This window comes from Magnolia sinica, chromosome 1 (genome assembly GCF_029962835.1).
Source record: "Magnolia sinica isolate HGM2019 chromosome 1, MsV1, whole genome shotgun sequence".
NCBI lineage: Eukaryota > Viridiplantae > Streptophyta > Magnoliopsida > Magnoliales > Magnoliaceae > Magnolia > Magnolia sinica.
In genome coordinates this window covers 94,481,139-94,489,860 of record NC_080573.1, presented here as the reverse complement: position 1 = coordinate 94,489,860, position 8,722 = coordinate 94,481,139, and the positions used below count along the sequence as shown (strand labels likewise).

General features: G+C 39.3%; 1 pseudogene; it reads right to left on the bottom strand.

The window, feature by feature from the left end:
- Nucleotides 1-2,751: 2,751 nt before the first annotated feature.
- On the bottom strand, nucleotides 2,752-7,202 carry LOC131251768 (GABA transporter 1-like; annotated as a pseudogene).
- Nucleotides 7,203-8,722: the final 1,520 nt, after the last annotated feature.

Genomic DNA, 8,722 nt, shown 5'->3' with positions numbered 1-8,722 from the left:
CATGTGTCGTGGTTGTCATATTTATAATGGATTGTGGTTATCATCCGTACCGGATCGATGTTGACAACCACGGCGCTGAGAAAGCACGACCGATTGACATGACAACCACGATCCATGTATCATGAAAACCATGACCTATGTTATGTACACTATTCTGATATTTGGGTTCGTGGTTCATATGCATAAAGGCTCTTGATTATCATCCACATTGGGTCGTGTTTGTCATGATACATGGGTCCCCACTGTCATTGTATATGGGTCAGGATTGTGAGGTTGTATAGGTCGTAGTTGTCATGATACATGGACCCTGGATGATATGTGGGTCGTTGTTGTCGTGTTATATGGGTCGTGGTATACGTTAATCATTGGTCGTAGTTCATATGGGTCGTCGCTGTAATGTTAAGTAGGTCGTGGTCACAGTTGTAATGGATTGTGGTTGTCATCCTTGTTGATCCGGTGTTGACAATCACGCACCTAATGAGAAACATGACCTATATAACATTGCAATCACGATCCTTTTATCATGACAACCACGACCCGCTATTAAGTTCACGTTTTTCTATATGGGTCATGGTTCAAACACACAATGGATCGTGGTTAGCATCCATATTGGAAAGTGGTTAACATGCACCAAAGTTCATGAATCAATAAGTATATTACAGTTCACATTACCTTATCACAAGCAATAAAAGGAAAATTAAACAATAAGTCATCATCAGCCTCGGCTTCCTCCTTAGCCAGCAGGGACAAAAGTGTATCGACGCCGGTTGTCACCTATTTGTTTGCATCTCCAGCATTTGGATGTTGGCCTATCTTCTCGCTGGGATGTAATTCAAACCTTTTTGGGTCTTCCATCAGATCTTCTAGTTTCTGAAGGCTTCATATTCTCATATAAAACCTTCACTTCATCTGAAATGTGCCTTTTTGTCTTCTTAAACACTGTGTAAACTAACCGCACATACACTTCATTTCTCTTAGATTCACTACATCAGTCATTTCCCGTGTGCGGCCGCTTAGAACTCATCCGCTGAAATCGTGACACATTGTGTCTTTCGCACTTCCGAGTTCCATCACCATACACAACTTTAATTATCAAATCGAATTCAACCGACGCAAACTTCGTAATCTTATGGTAATGAAGCACACTGGATCGTGGTTGTCGTACACATTGGGTCATGGTAATGAAGAAACTGGGTAGTAGTAGTATCCAGTGCCATATCCCTGACGAGCACGATCCATATAACATCACAACTGCGGTTGTGATAAGTGGCAATCACGATCCAAATATTGTCACAAACATGATGTCGTGGTTGTCTACCATCCAATGGTGGAGGTTTGATCAAGGTGTGCCCTATGTTACACTCCCTTTCACGTGACAACTGGAGCCCTCGGCTTCTCGACTTTGTCCTTCCTTTACCTTAGCAAATGCCTACCTATAGTTGAAACAAAATAAAATACTAACAAGGTAGTGGAAGAGGCTTTAAGACGAGAGAAGCGAAGAGGAGAAACAACGTCACTCTCTCTGGCTGTTGGTCCCTAGATCTTGGCTTCTCTAGGAAAACAAAAGAAGAGGAAGGAGAGGGTCTTTCAAATGTACATAAGTACAACATTTGCCCCTTCCGAAGCTCGTGGTGCAGGTGATCGGTGGTCTGTGGGCCCTACCATGATGTACATGCTTCATCTAGGCATTAAAATATCATTTTATGGCTTGAACCGAAAAACAAGAGTGATATAACTCTCCGGTGGACCACACTGCAGGAAAATTATAATTATTGGATATCCACCATTAAAATCCTCCTAGGGCCCACCGTGATTGGATTATGCTAGTTTTTGGACTCTTACCATAAAATGATATGTAGAAATATATGGACGGCATGAATGAAACACGTACATGGTGGTGGGGCCCACAGAGTGCCGAGCACCAGGCATTGGCCGGTGTCCCGGGGAGTAGCTGATCCGTCTGTTTCTCGGGGGTTGCAACAACGGGTGACTTCTGCTTCACTTTAGGACCGTACAAGTCCTCGACCAAGGTCAGGGACATTTTCGTCCGAAACAATCTCCAAAAGCTGTCAGAAGGCCCTTCTGGGAATATATAGTGTCGTAGCATTCTAGGTAATTTGCCCAAACTTCGAGGCGAGTACGGTCAATTTCCCAATCATATTCCATTTTGAGTTTGACTCACCTAAGTTTCAATTTGAATGACTGTGCTTTAAGACTGGTTTAACCTACTAAGAAACTGAAGAACCTCTCTCTCTCTCTCTCTATCTATCTATCTATCTCAGTGTGTAGACAGAGAAGCAATGGTTCAATCCTCTTATTTCTCAAACCGAGAGATGAATGAATCAGGATTCTAATGCATATAGATATAAATGATCTATTTGGAGTCGGAATTTCCAAGAACATTTGGAACATTTTGTTTCTGAACAGAAGTACCTTTTTCAAGTAGTTTTCATTCAATCAGGTATTAATAAATATTGGATTGATTGGTTATTGCATTCATTGCCCACATGAACAAGTGGGAAGCGAATCAGAGGAATCGAGTTCATCCCCACGAACTCTTCTTTGATTAGAAGAGTATGTATAGAGACTTCTCACTCAAGCTAGCACTTGCAGGTAACATTTCCCTCTGACTACCTTTCTGTAGGTTCCTTTTCCAACATTTTGAACGTAACGATGACAGAAAATCACTAGAGCTCGTGAAAACTACAGTAGCTCAGCAATCCAAACTGTTGTTACAATGGAACCCAATGTAGATTGCTCAAGCACAAAATAAAAATAAAAATGCTCATGTGGAAAAATCCTAGCCCTTCAACTGGTGTCTAGCAAATCGATGTTTGAGAAAGAAAATAACACAGAGGTCAACATTCAGTCAAAGAAGAGTCAAAGATTTGATTGAATCCATGTATAGAAACATCGATGTAATGCCTCCACTTATTACTCTCTTCATAGATTAGCAAAGAGGTGATAGTTCTTCGCATCTAAAACTATTTGTCGAATGGCAGAAATCACTCCTATCATCCCTACAATTGAAAAGACCATTGCAATAGTGGCATTGCCCCAGAAAAGAAAACTCCATTTTGATGGCCTGAACGTCAGATTGTAGAAGATCATTGGCAGGATGAAGTCCAAAGGGAAGACCCCTAAAGCTCCAAGGAATGCATTGATATCACCGAAGAACGGAAGCATTGCAGAGATAATCGTTGCTATAATGACTGTGAATGATCGAGAAACCAACCGAGGGATGACATTCCGAAGGGAGAACTGTTTGCATTCAGCATTTGCGAACTTCCTCTCGAGCACATCATTTGTTGGTTGCAAGTACACCTGCATAGATGAATGGAGTCGAAGAAAGTTCAACTGCGTTGGTTGTTGAATGTCTTGACTCATTTCCTACACTGCCTTTCTTTGGGTTTGAAATTTCAACAATGGCTATGCTGTTGTAGATGTTTGGTATGAGCAGAGTATGGCAGGTTTGACTCGTGAACACATCCTCCATGGACATGGAATATATGTACTTAATCTAAACTGTTGAATCATGGGCCCTACTGTTGATTGGACATTAAGAGAAAATCAAACAAGTTAGATGATCCTAACATGCAACATTAACCAAAAATCAAACAAGTTAGATGATCCTAACATGCGACATTAACCAAAAATCAAACAAGTTAGATGATCCTAACATGCTACACTAACTGAAAATCAAACAAGTTAGATGATCCTAACATGAGACATCAACCGTAAATCAAACAAGTTAAATGATCCTAAATGTTCAGTGGGTGGTTATTACAAGGAAGGTTAAAAGAATGTGTTTTACTGTTAAAGCTCGAATTACTAAGAGGCCAGATCCAATACAAATGTTTTAAAAATAAGCTTAACATACAAATTGGTGTTTGGTCCCCCCCTGTATATTGAGGTTATCGTAGAAATGTTTGTATTGAATACTAGAAATGTTAAAGTTATCTAAAAAATGCCCCTTTGATCAAATATCTTTCCTCATCAGTATATTTGCCCATAATTTGTACAGTTTGGATTATGTACAGCAGAATTCTTCTAGTAAACAGTATACTCACCACACCTACAGCTGAAGCTTGTAGGAGGACTAAGATGTTGGTCATCAGAACAAACCAATCAGGGACCAACGGCTTTCCATCAATGATGAAGTTACTGAGGACACTTGCAGCTGACAAATTGCCAAATGCCCAATAGCCGGAGATAGCCACACTAAAGAAAGTTGAGGTTATTACTACATAACACATGCAGTACCCTGAACATCTTCCCCTTGACTGGAGGTGCTAGAGTCGCCTACACAAAACGAAGGTTACTGATATTGTTAAAAGACACTCTGGAAATAGCAATCACCCTATTGAGAGAATTTTCATTCTCAATATAAGTTTCCTTTCCTTTTTGGATGGAAATCTATTGCATCTATTAGGAAACTCAATCAACTAATGATTTCTATTACAGCCATTACATGCAATGGTTGCACTCATTGGTATTATGTTCAACTCAAACTGAACCATCCAAACCAAGGGACCCATTGAAGATAGGTCAGATCCCCAAAATCATATCAATTGCTTGATCCTAATTCCTAGCATCTGACTAATGGACATTTTTTTTGTTTATTAACTTTGGATTGTTGACTGTTTACATTTTATCCATCCATTAGATGTCTGAGTCCACAAGTTATGAAAGTAGTTTGATGTAATTGTTTGTTCATGGACTAGTTAAAATGGGCCCCATGATTTTGGTGGTGTATTTGATAATTGAGATTGCCTTATCTATGGCTTCTAGGTTCCATTCATATAAATCATCCAGATTGAATAGCTTCCAAATTAATATTGTAAATCACAACAATTCATAATGGGTATTTCAAACTAGATCAATAAGTATGACACAAACGAACCTGTATTTCAGGAAGGATGCCATTTCCGTATGTTGCTGCAATGATGGATAAAGCATTGAAGACACTAAAAACACGATTTTCTCTATCACTAGCCAAAGAGTATACCTTTGATGATGCCTTACTGGAATTCCCTGTGACAAAATTACCATCGAATTTGTTTTAAATAACATAATCAACACTTGGAATTTCGTAAAGCTTTGTTAGGTTCATGGCCATTTCAAGAGAATAGAAAAATAATTTTTGAATTTTGAATTTCTACTCGTAGCAGTATTTCCAAATTGCAAAAATGGGGCTCTTTTATGTTGTCTGGTAAGGAAGGGATCATTTGCAACCAGACAAATATCATTTCTGGGAACCCTTGTGAGAAAAGAAATCCCAAAATGGAAAATTGTTTTTCCCATTATCTACGCCAAACCTAGTCTAAGATGTCAAATAAATAAATAAATAAATAAAAGAAAAGGAAAATGATACCAATGTAGATGGATCCAGCAGTAGCACAGATGCTGTAGGCTAGTGAGAGAACCAAACCAATCAGGTTAATGTGTCGAAGGGAGTGAAAAGATGGGATTTGAGCCAAAAGCAACATTACAGCTCCGAAGATCGCTACAAATTCATAAAGCTTTATCGAACCATTTGGGTTGGAAAGCACATAAATGAACTGCAAGATAAAACATTAGCACGTAATTAATCATCATCAGCTGTCTTTTGACCAAATACCAAAAGAGAAATGGTGGTATCATTCCATTGTCATTTCTATCCACACTCTGTAACTAATTTTGTAATCCCAGTGAAGGAGCTTTTCCTATTTCTTGCTGATCTTAACCCCTTGAATGTTGGCCATTTTGTTATAACCGTCTATCTTTTAACGCAATAAGAATTCTATATTCATGTCATTTTCAATGGAATAGATAGAACTTTTCACCATTTAATGGGCTCAACAATAGGAACTTGTTGAGTCCAATAAATGGTTTTCACTGTAACTGTCCATTGATGTCTAACAATCCCTGTTGCAATTTTTTGTCGATATTGCTTAATGACCCATCTAAAATGAGATCCCTGATTTGTATTACATGAGTTACTACATGAATGGCATGTTTTCACAAATTCTATTTCTCGTTGCATGTCTATGAACCATCACACTCCAAACAGAAAATCAAAGTTTTTCTCATCATGGAAGAATATCGTGTGATGTGTACAATGTACCGTATTGCAAAGCATTAGGTCTCAGATCCTATAAATCTTTGGGCAATTAAATAGAAAACTGGACAAAAAGGAAAGAAAAGAAAAGTAGGTTTCAACAAGAAGGTGTTTCCAATTTTCTACTTCGAAGAACCCACCAACCTTCAAACTCTGTCCGCCCAATACAATGCAACCAACCACCGCGCCGTAGCATATTCCAAACTGCAAAGGACCAACATAATAACGACCCCATTTAGGTCCTGAAAATCCATTATGATGACTTTAGCAACTGGATGAATCCTTTTAAAAAAAAAAAAAAAAAAAGGCATTTGCATCTCATTTTATTCCTACCAAAGAGAAATATGACTTGCAATAAATAATTATGATCAACTAAAATGAGATGAACTCAATTTTAGGCGTCTACCAAACAGGGTCTAGGAAAATGAGTTTTCTTAGTTACCTAAAATATCTGTGGCCATGTCTCTGAACCGGAGCTGGCGTCGCCCATGTTGTGCATGATGTTCGAGGACTACAGACAGGAGATTGTAGGAATAGAAGGTGACAATGGCTCCAATGGTCAAGAATGTAACTCCGGCCACCCACCCAAGCGATGCAAACGCATAGGGAAGGCTAAGAAGGGCTGGGCCCACAATGGCAGTTGTCAAATGGTAGCCACAGTGTATCCAAGTGCCTGGAAACAAGTACTGTTTGCGAATTAATCTCTGGCTAGAATCTTACTAAAATTCTAAAACCCAGGACCTAGTTCATACGAGAAAGCTCCATTTTATTATTATTATTTTATTTTTTATTTTTTTTAATTTCCATTACACGGAATCCATGGTGTGGACATGGATAACTGTAATTATTATCTTTCACGAAAGGGGCCACCTATATTTCCTTTCACGAAAAACATAGTCATCTTTTCCAAAACATGAAAAAGAATAATCAAGTACCTTTGGACTTGAGAACAAAGAGAGCTCCTGCATCGAGCTTTTGAAGCTCAAGATGAGATGGATGAAGTGGCGATGGATCAAGAGAAGATATATCGAGCCTCGATCCCTCCTCATGGTGTCCATCTCCAGTTGAATTCAGAAGTTCACTCCCCATTTTCGCGAGAGAGAGAGAGAGAGAGAGAGAGAGAGAGAAGAAAACAACAGTAGGAACTAACAAGAGAATTTTAGCAGACATGTTCGAATGTTTGTATGTGAACTTTAACATACAACAGTTTCTTTTCTGCGAACGTCTCACGTGTTCATGGCATCTGAGCCATGTAAATGATGGAGCACATCATAAAAGACCATCTGCACGAAAATTAGGATTGCTCATTCATCAGATAGGCTACAATGTTGAAATCAATGGACAACCAATGGTCTGACTCATATGCATTTATGCTCACCAAATAAGTAGATTGTTCCAATTTTCGCCTGCATTAATCTTAATGGTATGACTCACCATTTCACGACTCAGATGTTTCACCCAAGTGATATGTTAGTAGACTTCCCACGCAACATTGCATGTGAACATTTCTCTATTTTTAGTTTGCTAGGCAAACGAGTCTATGACCACTATGTTGGACGTAGGCCGGTGGGGCCCACTGGTGAGCAATCACTAGTGGGTGGGTCCCACATGTTTAGGCATCTTCCGACCTTTCTCCTTTTCTGTTATATTTCAAATTCAAAATTGAATTTGATTTATGATAGGAGATAGGGATAAGACCGGATGATATGGTCTCATCCAAACTCCCCTCCTTTCCTATAAAAAGGCATGCGCTCTCTCTCGCATAAAGAAATATACAAAATACTGAGAGTATACGGAGAGAGAAACATTGTGCACGAGAGTCTGTCCATCTTAGCTTGTCCTTGGGACGATCTGATTCATAGATCGCAATCCGGGACCACTATATACCGTAGGATCAGAGGTGTGAATAGTTCCATCTGCTCCAGTAGTAGATAGGCGGGCCGTTGGAGCACCGTTCTTCTGCTTTGTAAAGGTTCCAAACATCGTGTAAACCGTCAGATCTTGAGGGCTCACCTTCCGCGCTTCCCAACAGTGGTATCAGAGCATATTTAACGGCGGATCTTCGATTATATTCATCTAAAAAGGTAAGTAACCCATCCTTTTTTTTTTGGATTGGAATCCATGTTTTACGAAAGGTATCAAATCAGCATGTGTACGGTGGATTAATTTTTTGTATACACATGTGCCATGTGCATGTAAGCCCGATTATGATGGACCAAGATGATCATGTAGATCTTTATGATTCCATACATCTAAATGTACAACATGTAATTGGTTTATGGAATGGTCCACATATTGTACCCCATGCGTGTACATCATATCCACCAATAGTTGTTTAATAGAAATACATCCACTATTAGTTGTTGTATTGAACTACACCACTTAAAGACATGCTCACCTACGCACCTTAACTCACATGTCATTGGTGTCGAATCCGAATGGTCAATAAGATGCGGAATCCCATGAAACCTCAGGAGGTGAATTTTCACACTGATCTAAGATTCTAGTGGGCCATAGCAAAAATGTTTGAATTTGTAATGGCCCACCAAAGTTTTGGTTCAAAGTAAAAATTGGTACCAGGGGATTTCGTGAGGTTCTGCTTCATGTGGACCGTTCAGATTT